The 19,203-nt window shown below is 44.7% G+C and overlaps 1 protein-coding gene across 4 annotated transcripts in view; it reads left to right on the top strand.

Moving 5' to 3' along the window:
- SERTAD2 (SERTA domain containing 2) overlaps positions 1-19,203 on the top strand; it is a 146,822-nt gene that overhangs the window by 116,287 nt on the left and 11,332 nt on the right. Inside the window, exon 1 of one of the 4 annotated variants that reach the window (XM_081855692.1) lies at positions 11,972-12,109. The exons of the other annotated variants lie outside the window; for them this stretch is intronic. The gene's annotated coding sequence lies outside the window, so the exon portion shown is untranslated. Of the gene's footprint in view, positions 1-11,971; positions 12,110-19,203 lie in introns of those variants that run through there. 4 annotated transcript variants of the gene reach the window in all.

Raw genomic sequence — 19,203 nt, 5'->3', positions numbered from 1 at the left:
TTTGTTTCCTTTTATTCCTTTTTGCTCACCCCATATTTCCCAGATTACGGAGCTGTAGCAAGCAGTGATGGAAACTGCATAATATGTACCACCCATAAAATAGGGTTGCTGTATTTTTAAGAGCAAAAAAGAGGACACATTTGCCGGGACACATTTGCGGGTGGGCTGGGGTGTGGAGGGGAAAGGAATAAAAATACTGTAGTAGTAGTATTAGTGTGTGTGCAGTAAAAAATAAAAGGTGTGTTGAAATATTTAATAATAGTAATTGCAAATGAAAATGACATGCCCTCCAACATTTTGTGAGAAAAATTCGGGGCACCCCCCCCCCCAGCCTGCATCCCCATCACTCACCCCCTGCCTGCCACTGATCCCTTCCATGCCCACCTGCTCACCCCCTTCTTCCCTCCCCTCTCTTCCCTTTGCTGTCTTCGGCCTCTGAGTGGCCCTGGGAAGGCCGGGACAGGCCTGGCAGCCGCCAGAGATGCCATGAGTCCTAGAGTGTCCCCATAAAGGTTGCCTAGTCTGCGCCATGTAGCTCACTCCGCTGGCTACCAGTGTCACAGACAAATGGTACAAAAATAAATTAAAATAAAACCCGGACATTTTGCAAAATTTTAAAAATCCGCCCAGATGGTGATTTTGCCTCTGGAAAAAAGGACATGTCCAGCAAAATCTGGACACATGGCAACCCCACCAAAAACCAGATTTACTGAAGTCATTGTTTTGTAGGATCCTGGCTGAATTTGGTGTACATACTCAAAGCAGTCTTCTCCAAACTCGGGACTAAAAAGTTTGAAGTTTCACCTCCAACCTGTCTTATGCAATAGCCAGTTGAACCACTTTGCTGATGACTACTGTGCTTTCTTCACCCTTGGTATGAATCATTGGTGGGGAAAACACTACAGAGTTTCATTTTATACCTTGCATATTTTGGAAGTAGCTGGACAGTTGGTGCTGATATGTGATCAGCAATATTTACTAGTGAAGAATTTTTGCATTGACGTTATGTATGTATATTCATATGCTGTATATCGGAAGGGAGATCATATTGTTATTTAAAATGTGGGCAATTTTCCTATGACCCACTTATAAGGGCTCTTCAGTGCCTTCTTTGGAAATACAGTTTCTGTCTAAAAAGATAGCACAAATGGAGACGGCTCCAGTTGCAACAGCTTCTTGGCCAAAAAGGGGGGGGGGGGAGAGAGAGAGAGAGAGAGAGAGAGGGGAAAAGTAACTGTGCCAGAAACAGCAGTCTCTGATTACAGAGTCCAAAGATCATTTAATGCACTAAAGGGGAAAAGAGAAAGAGTGCAAGGTTCACTTTAAATGGCTGCAGACTAGGTTTAGGGCACAGGCACAGCTGATTCTCCTACTTGTAAAATCAGCATTTTCCCGTTTCTTTTTTCTTTTTGCTAATTGTTAAGCTAATCATCCAGGAAACAAAAATTCATTAATTCATTGATGTGCAGAATGAAGGTAGGGAAAGCCACTCCACATAGTGTGAGGTTCTGCCACCCCTTTATGTGGACAGTGTGCTCACCCATGACCTCTCCCTGGTCTGCAGTGCAGGTAGCAGGAAACCAGCACATGCTGCGCATGGACACATGTAGCTTTGTGCAGATCTGGTGTGCTATGTAAACAACTGACCCACCAAATCAATTCCATGCAAACTCCCATGCCCTCAAAGGTGTTTAACAATCAAGTGTGGTTTTCATGGTACACTAGCAGATTTCAATTCCTGGCTGGGACAATAAATTGCTTCTGCTTGAAACTTGGTGTGTCTTCCCAGCAGCCTCTGGTTTCCACCATGGCTGGAGAAAGGAGATATTAAGGGGTTTGAAAGCAGGTTGACAGAGGTTGAAATGAGACCACCGACAAGGATCTCTCTTTCAAACTTACTTAAATGTTCAGATCATCTGGTGAATGCTCTTACGTGAGGGGGAGCAGATATTGGCTGGGTTGTCTCTTCAAATTCCGGTGCTACAGGAAATGGATGGCTTAGGACTCCAGCTCCACATCAGTTGGGAGAAAGTCTAACAAACTTTTGCCCTACCCAAAGCTCTTGCAGGAAGAAATAATCTGTCACCATCTCAGCCTTCACCAACCTGTTGCTCTCCCAAGTCTTTTGTAGTGAACCTTACATGGTGCATTTCTTGTTCGTGTAATGCTGGTGTGGATTTGGAATACCTTTTGTTAAAGGTTATGGGGCCAGTCTCTTCCTTTCAGAAAGCCCACGGTTGGGTCATGTGACTGAATATCATCATGGCTGTTTGGTGAGCTCAGCTATTATTGCTGACCATGTGATAAAGTAGTCATCAGCTTCCACAGCCAGATCCATTTTCAGTACATAATGAGGTAAGATTTTCTTTTTGCTGCACATCTTCCCATAGCTTAAAAAGTTGATGAGATCACTGTGTGCAGGAGCAACTGAGTACAGTGGTACCTCTGGTTACGTACTTAATTCATTCCGGAGGTCCGTTCTTAACCTGAAACTGTTCTTAACCTGAAGCACCACTTTAGCTAATGGGGCCTCCTGCTGCTGCGCCGCCACCGCGTGATTTCTGTTCTCATCCTGAAGCAAAGTTCTTAACCCGAGGTACTATTTCTGGGTTAGCGGAGTCTGTAACCTGAAGTGTATGTAACCCGAGGTACCACTGTACCCATTTCATTGTATAGGAACACATGACCAGAGCTGATTTTTGGTCACACAATTCTTATTCCTTATTCTGTCACGTCCAGGGCGCATGAGAAGTGTGCTGGGGAATTTTCTGTTTTATTCTTTAGGAGTTCAGAGAGTCCCTAGATTTCAGAAAGCTAGCTTGTGGGCCCTGCAGAGAGGAGAAGCTAGGAATCTTTGAGCATCTGTGATGGTGTGGAAGTTGCTTGCTGAGCACAGTAGATAGCAAATAGATCATTGACTACTGTCTACACCTTCTCTAACACTTGAAATCTGCACTGATAAACTTAGACATTCACTGGTGTAGATGATAATTGCTGCTCCCATGGTCCTAACATATTTTTGTGTGTGTGTGTGTGTGTCGTGATTATTAAACAAGGGCTCAGTTCCTTAATGCTGAGGCAGAGAAAGAACCATGCCTGGAAATGTCAGGCAGTCTCACTCATTTATGGTACAATCCTTTGCAAATTATCCAGGAGTTATGACACACTGTTGAACAGGGGTTACACCCAGGGAAGTTTGCATTGGGTATCAGGCTTAGAGTGGTGCTGCAGAACATCAAATCACTGGAGGTTTGGGAAATGTATGAGTTCTGATTCCAAAAGTTTTACATTTTGAAGAAAGCTTGGGTAGTTTGCAATGCTTTGAGATAACTAAAGTTTCTTGCATCGGGCAGTATTCATATGAAAAGAAGTAGACTAGATATAATTGCTCTAAACAAAATTAATAAAATATGTGTTAAAAAACCCCCACACCAAATCTAAACCCACTGCTTTTAATTTTTGAAGATGTTGTTTTCCATTCAGCTGCTGTATAACTACTTCCTCTGTAATTTAAGGTTTTGATTAATATGTGTGCACAATATTTTTCTTTGAACTAATAGATCTGTTAGGTGTGACTTTGTATGTAGTGTGAGGTAACTGTGCTGAAAAGCTTCGAAAAGTTTTCTAAGGCAACATAATCATTAGTTTGTTACTTTCTTTAGTTGGACCTCTGCATTAGTTACTGGTGGTGATGGTGGCAGCTGTTACACTGAATTTAAAGTATTTTCTTTTGCCTTTATAAAATGAGCAGCAATAGAGAAACACCCATGATAGCAGGGAAATGTGTGTGGATGTGTTGGGGGGGGGCATTGGAAGGAAGACCTGTTTGAAGCGGAGTGTATGGCTTGTCAGTCAGCAGGTCTGACTAGTTTCTGAATGCCCCAGGGCGGGTTCCTCTTACTAAAGTGCAGGTAGCTGTGAAATGAAGTTCTTAAATCCAGATTTGTCAGCATAGTGCCCCCTTAACATCTCCTCATAAAAGAGTTAGGTTTTTTTTGCAGCTAAAGAGAACTTTCTCAAATTCAGATAAAGCAGACAAAAATATATAGAACTTGTCATCGTGCACTTTTCTTTTTAGTGCACTTTATATACCTGAAGGAGCGTCTCCACCCACATCGTTCTGCCCGGACACTGAGGTCCAGCTCCGAGGGCCTTCTGGTGGTTCCCTCTCTTCGAGAAGCCAAGTTACAGGGAACCAGGCAGAGGGCCTTCTCGGTGGTGGCACCCGTCCTGTGGAACGCCCTCCCACCAGATGTCAAAGAGAAGAACGACTACCAGACTTTTAGAAGACATCTAAAGGCAGCCCTGTTTAGGGAAGCTTTTAATGTTTAATAGACGATTGTATTTTAATATTCTGTTGGAGGCTGCCCAGAGTGGCTGAGGAAACCCAGCCAGATGGGTGGGGTATTAATTATATTTGTTTGTTTGTTTGTTTGTTTGTTTGTTTGTTTATTGGTTCCTTAGAATGGTGGGGACATTCTTAACTTCTGCCCAGAGGAGCACGGGCAGTCTGAATACCCGTGGGCCGGATACGGCCCAATCGCCTTCCCAATCTAGCCCGCAGACAGTCCGGGAATCAGCATGTTTTTACATGAGTAGAATGTGTGCTTTTATTTAAAATGCATCTCTGGGTTATTTGTGGGGCATAGGAATTGGTTCATTTTTTTTTCTTTTCCAAAATATAGTCCAGCCCCCCACAAGGTCTGAGGGACAATGGCTGCAAAAGGTTGCTGACCCCTGTTTTATACCAAAGCGTGCAGCCTGGCTATGTTGGTTAGATAGGCCTTGCAGGACACTGAGAACATGCATGAAGCAGTGATGAGCCATTCATACTCGTCTTTGTCTCAACAGCCTGCAATAATATTTGCAGGGTGCTGCTGCTTTTAATCTCTTTTGCCTTCTATCACAGAAAAGTGACTTGCTGTTCTGTATAGTGGTCAGAAAGTTTCTTTAGTTCACCCCTCTCCCCCCAAGGGTCATAATTCTTCTTCCTCTGTGAATCAGAAATCAGGCCTGCGTCCCACTTTCCTCTCCATCTGCTTGGGGAGCAGATAATTTCTGATTGATTTCCTTCTCTTACTGTATTTGTTGCACATAACCCTTCAGCCAGAGCGTATTCTTTGGTTTTGTTTTTTAAACGTAAGTAGCTGGCTCTTGTTCCCAAGTGTAAATGTAATATGATATATGCACACTGCAATGGTGTGTTCTAGTTTTTCTCCTCCTCCTCCTAACTATGCAGTAAAACTAAGAGTTGATTCATATGGTTGGTAAAAAGAGGAAAGGGGCGGGAGAGGGGGATGAGTCACTCAGTTGCTTCCCTCTTAACAGAGAATTTGCTATAGAATTTGCATATTGTCTTTGCAACTTTTTCTTTCCCCGATGGCCATTTTTCCAACTTTTGTTCTCACCACAGCCACCCTCCTAAACCGTACCATGATGTCACACAGTGTTCCACAGATAACCCATCAGGGAGAAAATGACTTCTGTCAAGCAGAGACTTAATTATGAAATCCAGTATTTAAAATTTAATGTAGGCACTTGCGTACTCTGTGCGTGTGTGTGTATTCCAAAGTGGTGTACAAAAGTAATAAAACACGGCATAAAAATATGTATATTCAATTAGTTACACAACAGAGTGATTGGATTAAACATTAGCATCCTTCGGTCATTTTTGCTGAAATGTTCTTAAGTGTGCAGAGACTGAGAAAGGGGGACTGTCCCTGGGGGCTCTACTCCTGCCACCATGCCCCCTTCCAGCCTGCTGTGCTCTCCACACTTGGGGGCATTTTTGCAATGGGGAGTCCCTGCTGAAGCCACATAAGTTCTTGCTGTGAGCTGGAACCATGGCAGAGCATCCATACCTTCAGTAGATGTCTCGGTTGCCCACATAGTCCCTGACAGCATTGACATGTGGGGCCTGCAGGGGATGTGACAGCATGGAGAGGGGAAGCCCATTCTTTGTGAGAGGGTAACCACTTTCTGCATATATGGAACTGAGGCTGACAAGGACACAGCTTGTTGCCCACAGATCTTCCAAGGCTGCCTTAGAGCCATGTGCCTAGTTGTTTTTTAAGGAAAGTTCAGGTCATCACTCTTACCTGGCTGTGAAAGGTAGGAGCCTACAACCAGAGAGTTGGCTTGTTAGCTGAAAACAACACGTGGAATTTGGTCCTGTCATTTACACACATGTTGGTTGCTTTAGCTTTCATTACCCAAGTCTTCAAAGCTTCCTTGCCCATCAATTTTCTGGTCATAATTGCTGCGGCTGCTTTGCTCCTCTGCCTCTTCACTTTCCCACTTTCCTTTTCTCAGGTCCCAGCTTGCCAGTCCGCTGCTTGTGGACTCTGTCCCTGAGAGTATTTCCTCCTTGCTGGGCCTCCTCTCTCTTGGATCCCCAGTGACTTTTTAGCCAAGGGAATTTTTGGTTGTGTTGGGAGTAAGGGAGCCGCGTATGACGCTGGAGAAGAGGTGGAAGCATTGTGGAGTGTTCATAGATAGCCTTCTGTGAGTGAAGTGAGAGCTCACTTGGACTAGAACTAAAATGTCATACTGGCTGTAGAGGCAGGAGATGTTGGCTGCCTAAATAGGTTTACTAAGAGGAGACCCTGGAAGTGAGACAGCTGAAGGAAAGGGAGCTGGGAGGAAGGTTGCAGAGTTAGCACTGGACTCAGAAATGGAAACCAGATCAAAGCATACCCAGAGCAGGCAAGGGCTTGAGGAAACAATAGGCTGAGCAGATAAGGAATGGAGGAAAGGAGGGGCCAGTGAGGAGTATGTAGAGAAGGCTTCTACATAAGGTGCACATTGCTGGCAGGAAGAGGGGTGGAGAGATAAATAAGAGGACTGAGCAGAGAAGGATGTTGGCTGGGTGCCAGTAGACTTGAAGGAAGCAGAACCAATTAGCAGTAAGAAGAGAGAGAATCAGGAGATCTGAGGAAACAACTTCCACAGGGGAAGCCATAGTACTCTGTTGTGGCAAAAACAACAAAAAGTCTTGTGGCACCTTAAGGAACAAGAGATTTTGGCATGAACGGGTTTGCTTGGCAAAGGTGTGGCACTGAAGGAAAAGCCAAGCAGTAGAGTACAAAAATGCATGTGAAGGCTTGGGCCTTGGAAGTCCACTAGGGTTTCATGCATTACATTTCAGCATTTGGAGGCGTTGGAAGCCCTGCCATGCACAAAAAGTGGGCAACCCTATAAGCAGCTTAAGAACAACCAGGGTCTGTGAGCTATGGGCTAGCAAGTGCAATTGCGACTCCCCCTTTCATTAGCAGGAGCCTGGTACAAAGAAATGAAGCAAGCAGCCCTTCACTTACTGTGCCATCTTCCTGTTAGGAAAAACTTGGCCTGCTTAATTTCTTTGCGCCAGGCTGCTGTTAACAGAGCAGGGCCAGAAAGAAAACCAACAGGCAAAGCAGCTTTGGAAGCCAAGAGGATCAAAGCAGACCTGGGGTTGGCTGTTCCAATAATGAGAGTGGCTTTAAGTGATGTGTATAACTGACAGTTCCACCAAATGCAACTTTGCCTGTTTTCTTCAACTGAATGAGGAGGCGGCAAATGTTTTTGAGCTAGTCAGTCAAAACATCTGTGGAGGGAGGCATAGACAAGGCCAATGCTGGCGTAGGCTTGACCTAGGGTATTCCAGCCCCAGCCAGTTTCCCTCCATAGGGTGGGAGGGACTGGCTGCTTGCAAAATTGGGTGCTACTGGTTGGTGGCGACACATAGTCTTGTTTTTCCTTACCTCTTTGTGGCTATGGGAGGTAACCTGTTCACAGGGGGTCACTGCTGACACAGGAAGGAACAACCCCAGCCCAGGCTACATCTGGATCTTCCACCCCACTTTTTTTAAGGGGCCGCTGTCCTCACAGGATGGCCTTAGCCCTTGGTTGTTTAAATGGCTGGGGCTGGTAGGAGAGCCCATGCTGATAGAAATATTATTAGGGAGAAGAGGCAACGAGGGAGGGTTTCCAAACACATGGTCACTTAAGTATTGTAGTTGTGGGGCTGTGGGAAGACCAACCATCCCCACAGGCCATTTCCCCTCCGTGTAAGAGTCCGGCTGAGGGAAAATGGGATCAAATAATTGGAGGTCATTTGCAGGGGAGGGTCAGGGCAAAGGGTTAAGCAGCCCACCCCTTGCACCTGCCAGTTCTCCCTTGTAAATGCCTCCAGTTCTCCTCCCTCTGGGGACTTGTTCAGTTTACAGTACAGTATGTAGTTCCTCGCTCTGACAAGTGGTTAGTGGCTCTAACTTAAATCTTTCTGTCACAGTGATTTGTACGGCAAAATGAAGCAGAAAATGTTTTGCCAAACTGTGCACATGCTACGCTGTACCTTTAAAGCACATTCAAAGCACATTCTTTCCCTCAAAGAATTCTGGTCATTGTACAGTGGTTAAGAACTTAATTTGTTCTGGAGGTCTGTTCTTAACCTGAAACTGTTCTTAACCTGAAGCACCACTTTAGATAATGGGGCCTCCTGCTGCCGCCGCGCCTCCGGAGCACGATTTCTGTTTTCATCCTGAAGCAAAGTTCTTAACTTGAGGTACTATTTCTGGGTTAGCAGAGTCTGTAACCTGAAGCGTATGTAACCTGATGTACCACTGTAGTTCATTTGGTGTTGTTGGGAATTGCAATTCTGGGAAAAATAAACTATGGGTCCCAGAATTCTTTGAGGGAAGGAATGTGTTTTGAAGGCTCTTTAAAGGTGTACACAGCTTCAGTCTCCCCCTTGACTTTGAGGGGCAAAGATGGGACAAATGAACATGTTTTACGAAGCACAAAATGGTAACTGTCTGCTGGCAGTTATTGTGATAAGTAAGTATTGTGATAAGTTATTGTCACAATGCCCCATCCTAATGCAGGCCACTTCCCCTACAGCCAGCCCACTGTGGCTGAACATTCAGGTACCTGTACTTTCTAGAGTTCAGTTGTTTGGCTGGTGTGGAATTGTAATAAATCAGCCTAAGTTCCCTATAGGAGTTTTCAAAATTCTTCTCAGACAAAACTTGCAAGTGCACTATACTTCAAACAGCGCAAGAGCCCGTAATACATTGAAAAACCCCGCATTCATCCTCATTTGTCTAGCATTACTGTTATTATGTAAATGTGTAGACTGCCCTTCATCCATAGGTCTCAGGGTGATTCACAGTTAGGTCTGGGCAATGTATTGATACATCTCTGAGGACCAGTATGAGGGCGAGACCACGATGGCTGCTTTGCCCGGCGGTAGTATATCCCTTTGCCACCAGAGGGACTCAGGAGCGGCTGCTGTTTCACCTGCGTTCTATAGCCAGGTGAGGCAGGCATTGCGTTCCGGCCCTCATACCACCAGGGGGCTTCTTTAAATTGTTCTGCTCAGTGCCTCAGTGGCGCAGTTTATTGATGCCCCCACCCTGCCTATGGTCAGCTGAGAAGTGGGTGGTTTAAGAAAGCCTGCTTCTCAGCTGATCAAGCCACCCCCAGACTGGGGGGCGGGGCTCCGCTAAGGGGTGGAAGGCAGCCTTGCGCCCCTCAGCAGGTGGCCTGCCTGTGACTCACCAGCCGGCTGGCGGGCGACCTCTTTCTCCCAGGAGGAAGAAGTAGCCCGCCTGCCCGTGGCAATGGTGCCCGAGGCCACTGCACAAATGTAGTGCTTGTGTGGCAGCCTCAGCCGGTGCCGCCTTAGAACTGGTGGGTGTCGGGGGGGGGGGCTCAGCCCTCGCACCTTCACAGGGGCGGGCCACCTTTTCCACCCAGGAGAAAGAGGTAGCCCAAGCGAAGGTGGAGGCAGCCCTGCGAATAGAGCCTTTCAGGCCCTGCGTGCTTGGCTGCCATCTGGCTGCCTTCACCCAGGAGGGTGGGCTGCGTCTTTCCTCCCAGGGTGGTTGGTCACCTCAGGAGTAAAGATGCAGAGCACCTGCTCGAGCAAACCTTTGAGGGAGGCCCGCCTCTGTACCTTGTTCCCACCAGGCCCTGGGGTGGAGGAACTCTTTCTGTCCCCCATCGGCCAGTGAGATGAACAAGCTGCATTGGCCCCTGAGGTGCCAGGGTTAAACCACCTGGGAGCGGCTGCAATTTCAGCCCAGCGCCTCATAGGTTTGGGGCCAATGCAGCTTGTTCCTGCCTCCATTTCAGCCTCCCGGTGTATCATCAGATTGTGATGTTTGGCTGGTGATACATAGCGATGTTGAAAAGCTGGCATCGCCCATCCCTATTCACAGTGTAAAATTGGTTTCATATTCCATGTATCATCATCTTCTTCTTCTTCTTCTTCTTCTTCTTCTTCTTCTTCTTCTTCTTCTTCTTCTTCTTCTTCTTCTTATACCACCCATCTGACTGGGTTGCCGCAGCCACTCTAGGAGGCTTCCAACAAATAAAAACACCTTAAGACATCAAACAGGAAAAAGTTTCAGATGTCTTCTAAAAGTCAGATAGTTTATTTTCTTGACATCTGGCAGGAGGGTGTTCCACAGGGCAGCGCCACCACCGAGAAGGTCAGCTGTCAGGTGTCCATCTCTCTCCCCTGCTCCTTCTCATTTAAAATAATAATAATAATAATAATAATAATAATAATAATAATAGGCATTTAATTTGCTAAGCCATTAGGGGTCTGATTTCTTCCCATTGAACAGAAAAGAAAACTTCCAAACGCCTGAAATCCTAAGCTAACTGAGATCCATTCTCTCCCCAGAAACTTCTCAGAATAGAACAGGTAGAATAAATTGATGTTTGCATGTGGTTGTGCCACTCCTGAAGCAATCTGGTAGTTGCCTCCCTCATTCCTGCATGTACAAAGGAAAAAAGAAACCATTGGAAAATGACTGAATGGGTCAGTTGGGCCAGGAGTATTTTTCACTGTTAACTGTTTGCTTAGTTGTTCTATACGTTGGCTTTAATATTCTCATTGTGCAAACTTGCAACACTTACCAGTATTTATCATTTGAAATACTCTCTGGGCCGGAGGAGTCCTATTAAGCTATTGTGGTACATTTGGCCCCTTCCATTTGGCCAAACATTAAAAGAGGACAAAAAAAAAAACCAGTCGGTGATCTCTCTCCTTAAGAGCTTGAACTACAAACTGGGACATTTCCTGGTCCGCTTCTTGGCCTCAGACATGAACTCGTCTCAGTGGCCTTGAGGTCCACTCTTTCGCTCTCATCCCCCATCTGCAGTATGGGGGAAATAGTCTCTTACAAAGTGTATGTGTGGATTGCAAGGAGTGAAGTGCTTTAAACGCTCTAAAAGCGCTACATAAATTATTATGATTGAAGATTCACAAAGCTGTTTTTCTTTTGTTTGTTTATTTTTAATGCTACATTTGTCCAATAACGCTGCTGTGTGCAGACTGTGGCTGAAGGCAAGAAATGCCGAAAACTGCTTCTGAAGTGACAAGGACAAACTCCTGCAAAAAGGAACCCCATGGAAACACTTTCCTTGTTGTAATCTGTGCAGTAGCAATAACGTTTGCCAGAACCATTCAGAATGCTTGCAGCTTATACAGTGTACCTAAAACTTACCTTTTTTGGTGTGACACTTATTTGGTGCTCTGATCCTTAATGCATTCCGCTTAAAAGTAAATCTTGTAAATCAGTCACTGCACCTTTTTTGGTGGTGAGAAGTAATTAGCTTGAGTTGCATCCCTGATCAAACTACCCCCCCCAAGCTGTAATATACTGATTGAGCAGAGCTTTCTTGCTGTCTAAAGTTAGTCCTCCACACACACACCCCGCCCGCTCACGCACACACACACACACACACACACACACCCCAGTGTATTTTATTAAGGGTCTACAATGTGAGGGGGAAAACAAGGTATCTTTAGGGAAAAGATTTTGCAGCACGGTTGAAAAATAAAGGCTCCAGCCAAGTAATTATAAATACCAGGAAAGGGGGAGGGGATCACCCATTGCAACGCAAAGGGATGTGGGGGGTGGGCTCTTGTCTCCCTGCTGTGAAGTCAAAACTGTCATTAATCTTTATGTAAAGTGGATATCTGCAAGGGAGAATGGAGCCCAAAGATGCAGAGACTTCTAAATGCACTAACTACACCAGCCAGAGATGCACAGGCCAATGGTGACATTTTGTTCAACAAGCTGAAGATGGTTCCATTCAGCCGAATGGCCCACTGGTTAGTAATTGCTGAGAAGGGCTAAAGCATTTCCCAGCATCTTGTGTGTTTTTTCAGGCATACCATTTTAAAAGAGGAAGAACATCTCTGATAGGTTAGGGGGCTTTGCTGGTGCTGCCTGCCTTGAAAGTTTTCCACGTTATTTTACGTGTAATCTGTGATCAAACTGCTGCTTCCAACAAAGTTTATTCATAATTAAAAAGAGTATTTTGTGATCTTTTCATATCTGCCTCTCCATTAAGCTGTCTTGATTTTAAATAGGCAATCTCCCCACCACCACCACCACCTGCCTGGTCAGAATGGTCCCTTACCCAGCTTTTGGAACAAAAAGTCATTTGTTAAAGACTTTTACCTACTGAGTCTTTAAGAGGAGTTGCTTAATTTGGATTATCTATCCCTGAAGCAGTCCAAATTCCAGAAATTACAATGATGGTCTGTAGCAACAGGAAGACAGAAAGTGTTGGTGCATCTTAGAAACTTCATCATGGCATGAAATTAGTCATCGTATATGTTTAGGTCCGGTGCCATTTGTGTGTGCATCTATATGGTCAAAGGATATAGATACTGTTGCTTCGTTACCTGTATTCTAGTCCTTCACTCCAGAAGTAAAGCCATTGTGCCATGAAATGTACAGCAGAGAGTCTTGCATAAACACTTGTAGTATAATCTGATTTGTGATTGGCAGCTTCCATTGAACTGCCAAATGGGGAGATGTGTGTGTGTGTGTGTGTGTGTGTGAGAGAGAGAGAGAGAGAGAGAGAGAGAGAGAGATGTTTCTCCACTACTCTAGTCACTACTCCCAACATTTTGTTAGAAAAACAGCTTTGCAGATTATCTGTGGGCAGCCTAGTTTGTGGGTACACACATACATTTAGTGACACAGTAAACAAAGCTTTAGTTGAAGTTATCTAGCCTTAAGATTGCATATGCTCGACTGTTTTTTTTTTTCCTAATCCTGTGGTGTCAGGATGCAGTGGTCCAGTCTTGATGGTCAGCAGTCAGATGCTGAACACATGAATAACAACACTTAAGTAAACAAGGTTCAACTTTGCATTTTTCTATCATAGCATTTCTGTTAGTTTTGTGTTCCGACTGCCATTTCAGGACTTCGGTTATGCTTCTGCAAGGTAGAACATACACCAATAGTTGGTTCTATGAGAGGTTCAGTTGATATGAAATCAATACTCTGCCCCAGTTCATTCCCTCCCCCCCCCCATAAAAATAATTGCTTTATGTGCCAGTATTCTACTTTTACAAGTTTGCCCTGATTTCAATGGGGAAACATTCTATGCATTAGCTGTTTAGTATTTTCAGATTGACTTGCTCTTGATTTCAGCCATAGTATTCCAAGTCCCATCCTGCAGGACAGTCTATTTTTCCCAGTGTAGTTTCTAATAGCTTAGCAACCTAAAAGAGGTGGGTCTGATTACACTTTGTGCAAGAGGAGTCCGTACTACTCCTTAATATTATAAACATTCTCGGGAACAATTGAGTCTTTTAGTGTACAAGACCTGGTCCTCTTTCAGAGGATTAGTAAATGAGGCAGTAATTTATTCGAAAGGATATATTTAGTAGAGGGCTCCTTAGCTTTATTTGACATAGCCCTGTCAGGGAATCGCAATTTGTCAAAAACCATTAAACAAGCTCCTCTTCTTCGGGAGAAGAGGTTTCCCTTAGCAAACTGACAACGGTAGAAACTGTTTCTAATTTAATAGAAACATATGCTTCCTGCAAAAACCTTAGCGAGCCACATGAACTGCAGGCCTGCTTGAAGTGTGTGTGTGTGTGTGTGTGTGACTACAGTAAAATCTTGTTTGGGAGCAAAGGGATTGCTTTCTGCTGAAGTTTCAGTAGTCTGTGATCTTAAAGTCTGGAGAAAGTAGTAATAATGGCAGTGTTGGTGCACATTTCCCCGCCCCATGCCCCCCCCCCCCCCGCCTTGCAGCCTCTGATCATTAATAAACAGCAAGCACTCGCTTTGCCCTCTGGGCCTCAAATAGTACAGTATGCAACAAGGGAGTGCAAGCAAGGCTGGAGAATGGAAACAGTAGTATCGGGTTACAGTTTCAAAATATCGCAGGAGCGTGTTAGCTGCCTTATTCTATTGACTTGCCGTGTAATTGCATTGCTTATTTGTGTGAAGAAAGACTTCCCCTTTTCCACCCAATTACAATAGACGTTACTACTTCGGAGCTCTCCAGAGTTGTTCTCTCCTCCCCACCCCGAAATTACTCTCAAGTGCAAGCATTTTGCAATAACTTTATTTATTTATAGGTTACTCAGCCTATATTGTACATGATAAAGTTGAACTGAATCAAACTTTTCCCCTTCTTAAAATAAGGTTTCTTACTACAGGTATAGATATATATTTATATATCTGTCTTCAGGGTGAAAACTTAGCTTTGTATATGTCGATAGCCTCATTTGAAATCAGGATGCAAATCCTGTGATGTGTGAGGAATTCAAGGCAGAAGTAGCTACTCTGAAATACTTTCCCATGATTATGGAGGAAGGAGAAGATATAGATGATGGGTAGGCAATTGCCTTCTCAATCCGGCCCACGCATGGTCCGGGAATCAGTGTGTTTTTACATGAGTAGAACATGTCCTTTTACAGTGGTACCCCGGGTTAAGTACTTAATTTGTTCCGGAGGTCCGTACTTAACCTGAAACTGTTCTTAACCTGAAGCACCACTTTAAGCTAATGGGGCCTCCTGCTGCCGCCGCGCCACCAGAGCACGATTTCTGTTCTCATCCTGAAGCAAAGTTCTTAACCTGAAGCACTATTTCTGGGTTAGCGGAATCTGTAATCTGAAGCGTATGTAACTCGAGGTACCACTTTATTTAAAATGCATTTGTGGGTTATTTGTGGGGCATAGGAATTTGTTCATTTTTTAATATATATAGAGTCCAGCCCCCCACAAGGTCTGAGGGACAGTGGAGCAGCTCCCTGCTGAAAAAGTTTGTACACAGGACTGTAGTTTCCGCTGGGTGGCCCAAAACACATGTCAGATTGATATTGAGACCCTTGTGGAGTATTCTAAGATGAACTATCGTTAATTTATTTGCTGTCTGTCAATTTTCCATCTCTTTAAATTTGATGTGCAGTATCTCACAAATAAGTGTTTTTTGGCACATAAATTAAAAAGTACCTAGCTTTTTCCCCACCAAGAAGCTCTGAGGGATTTTTATTGCAATTTTGCATCTGTAAGTAACGGTGGGTGGGTGGGTGGGTGTTCTCCAGATCCAGTAAGTCACACACTTACAGGCCAGTCATCAAAAGGGCTTTGGGGAGCAACATACAAAAATTGGATTTCTGCCAGCATAGAGGATGGGGGATTAGAAACTTACCCTGTGTGTTTGCGTGCATTATGGCTTCAGATTGATTAATTTCTGCCTGACTCCACCTATCCATCCACACCTGAGTAAATTTGGAGAACTGGTTCGTGTTAAAAATTTAAACGCAGCAGATCTCTCCAATGTGTGGTTTTTGGCAGCCCTGAAATCTTTACAGTGACAACCGATGAACACTACTAAACAAGCCTTTGTTCTCTGGCTCCATAGTTATTTCCCAGAACTGAAAAGGAGCCAATTTTGATGCAATTCTAAAAAAATATATTCTTAATAAATAATAGTTTCCTTGCAGAGGAAAGGGAAAGCATAGCTAATATAGACTTCAATTATGGAAATGGGGAGAGGAGCCTTGAAAGGTGGAAAAACCATAATTAATATTATGTCACCGTGCAGGAGGGGAAGAAACTGACCTTCATTTTGGCATCTTCTTCTGTCCAACTTGCACATGTGATATTACAGAGAGTCACAAGCATCTCTTCTAGTATCAGAATTGGCATTTCAAGGTGTATGTGCATGTCTGTATGTAGCCCACACTTTGTGCAATATGCTACAGGGGGAAATACTGGTGTAACACCACTGTACATGTAGTAGACAAAATCGTTCTCTGCAGGTCATATTCCAGGACTGCTTTTTCATGTTCAGCTATCTGAGGATAACAATCATAACAATCGGAGCCTTTAAGCCTCTGATTCTTTACATTTGCAAAAGGTTAATTCTTCAAATTTGCAAAAGCTCCCCACTTTGTGACCCGGTTTGCAAGTCACATTAAGCCATACCTAAAATAAACTGGTTTAATGTGAACAGGCTGTGCTGCTGAAGTTGTAGGTTCTTTGCTCATCTCCTTCCCTTCTTCAAGCTGCCAGGAAACAAGCTGTGGTCGGGCTTGTCAAGTTGTCCGAACTTGTGGTTTATTTCTCTCCAAACAAACCACGAGTGGAAGCCAAGGTTTGTTGCCCACAGTTTGCAAATTTATTGTGAGGATCACAAGTGTATACACGTTGCATAGGTTTGATACATAAAAGCCTGGAGGGAGCCTTCAAGAGGGTAAATCCCAGGGCAATAATGGGTTTGTGACTTTCATCTCAGGAATAGTGAGCGCATTCCATGGGACAGTCAGAAAAAGAGCATATGGTTTTTCAAACTGCAGTTAACCTAAAGCCCTGCTTTGCATTTTTGTTGGTGGAGGAGCATAATCATGTTCCAGGGGAAACAAAATACAGTGGTACCTCAGGTTACATACGCTTCAGGTTACAGACTCCGCTAACCCAGAAATAATACCTTGGATTAAGAACTTTGCTTCAGGATGAGAACAGAAATCGTGCTCCGGTGGCGCAGCAGCAGAGGGAGGCCCCATTAGCTAAAGTGGTGCTTCAGGTTAAGAACAGTTTCAGGTTAAGAACGGACCTTCAGAACAAATTACCGTATTTTTCGCTCTATAAGATGCACCAGACCACAAGACGCACCTAGTTTTTGGAGCAGGAAAACAAGAAAAGAAATATTCTGAATCTCAGAAGCCAGAACAGCAAGAGGGATCGCTGCGCAGTGAAAGCAGCAATCCCTCTTGCTGTTCTGACTTCTGGGATAGCTGCGCAGCCTGCATTCGCGCCATAAGACGCACACACATTTCCCCTTACTTTTTAGGAGGGAAAAAGTGAGTCTTATAGAGCAAAAAATACGGTAAGTACTTAACCCAAGGTACCACTTCTCTTTTTAACACTCATATTTGGCTATGGGCCAGATATTTTGATACCACAAGTTCAAAAGGAGCATATAGTTGAACAAATGTTCATTTTCGGGATGAAGAATTGTCACACTTTTTAAGGACTAACAGAATATTCTCATTTGTAGTCTCTGCAAATGACGTGGCAAAAAAAATAAAAGATACCCAAGAATCACGGAAAGACTAAAGGAGTCAAAGACCAAGAATGACTTGTTCAGAAAAAGCCCTACAAAGCCACCTCTAGTACATTGCCGTGATAAGGCCACACATGTGCTGATCAGCAGGGCTCCCCCCACCCCAAATCTGATTCAGAGCACACGTGAATGCAAAATAGAAATGAAATAATCCATTTGGGAAGGAATCTGAATCAGTTCCAATCTGTTACCTCCGAGGATGTGGACAGGCTGCTTGGACGAGTGAAACCAACCACCTGTTTCCTTGATCCTTGCCCATCCTGGCTAATAAAAGTAAGCCGGGAAGGGCTGGGCAATGGGCTCTGCGGAGTTGTGAATGCTTCTCTCTGTGAGGGAGCGTTCCCAGACCCACTGAAAGAGGCAGTCATTAAACCGCTTCTTAAAAAACCAACAACTTTAGACCCGGCCAATATGGCCAATTATCACCCAGTCTCAAATCTTCCATTCTTAGGCAAGGTGATTGAGCGGGTGGTTGTTGAACAACTCCAAGCATGCCTGGAGGATGCGGACCATTTGGATCCCTTCCAGTCGGGATTCAGGCCTTATCACGGGACTGAAACTGCCTTGGTCATGCTGATTGATGATCTTCGGTGAGCTAGGGACAAAGGTGGAAGCTGTTGCCTAATTCTGCTGGATCTCCATCAACCATAACATCCATCAACCATAACATCCTTCTGGACCGTCTAGAGGAGATGAGAGATGGGGGCACTGTTCTACAGTGATTCCACTCCTTCCTCCTAGGTCGTGTCCAGAAAATGGTGGTGGGGGATGAGTGTTCAGACCCCTGGGCCCTTACTTGTGAGGTGCCTCAGGGTTCCATCCTCTCCCCCATGCTTTTTAACATCTACATGAAGCCGCTGGGAGACATCATCAGGGGGTTTGGGCTGGGTGTTCATCAGTATGCGGTGGGCGGTGAAGGTCCTGCGTGTGTGTCTGGAAGCGGTTGGAGGATGGGTGGCGGCTAACAGATTGAGGCTGAATCCTGACAAGACAGAAGTACTGTTTTGGGGGGACAGGTGGGTAGGTGTGGGGGATTCCCTGGTCCTGAGGCAACCATACCACTGAAGGAGCAGGTTCACAGCCTGGGAGACATTTTGGACTCACAGCTGTCCATGGAGGCGCAGGTCAATTCCGTGTGCATGGAAGCTTTCTACCAGCTCCATCTGGTACACAGGTTGAGACCCTACGTGCCCGCAGACTGGCCAGAGTGGTGCATGCTCTAGTTATCTCTAGCTTGGACTACTGCAACATGCTCTGCGTGGGGCTACTTTTGAAGGTGATCCCGAAACCACAATTAATCCCAAATGCAGCAGGTGGACTGGTGACGCTGAGGGACACTGGACCGGCCCCCTGCTGAAAACGTTTGCTGCCCCCCGTGCTATATCCAATACTAGTAGGACATGGTTGTGCCAAAATTTATAGCCTTTTTTGACACTAGTGACTCCAGTATCTCAGAGAGCTTGTGGTGGGGTGTTTTGGTGGTGGTGCAGTTGGCATATATTGTGAGCTTAAAGAAACTTTGGTATCTGTGTTTTGTGGGGTGGGGAGGGCAAGGTTTATTTAAACCTTGACTTGGCTGAACAGAGCATGCTGTATTTTCTCAGCCAAATTAAATAAATAAATAAATAAACGCTTCTCTGCATATTGAGTCTCTTCAGTTGTTGGGCCTGTGGTTTCATAGACACCCGTTGGATCCACATTTGTGATATAATATAGATCAAATGAGATTTGTAAGCAGTCTCCTGATATCTCTTGTTTTATTGAAACACAGCTGTGAAATGTTGAATATTTGTTCAGAAGAGCAACAGAGGCTTGCTTCGCACACGT

This window comes from Podarcis erhardii (assembly GCF_964252035.2).
Source record: "Podarcis erhardii genome assembly, chromosome: 3".
Lineage (NCBI taxonomy): Eukaryota > Metazoa > Chordata > Lepidosauria > Squamata > Lacertidae > Podarcis > Podarcis erhardii.
This window is presented reverse-complemented; position numbering and strand designations above follow the sequence as displayed.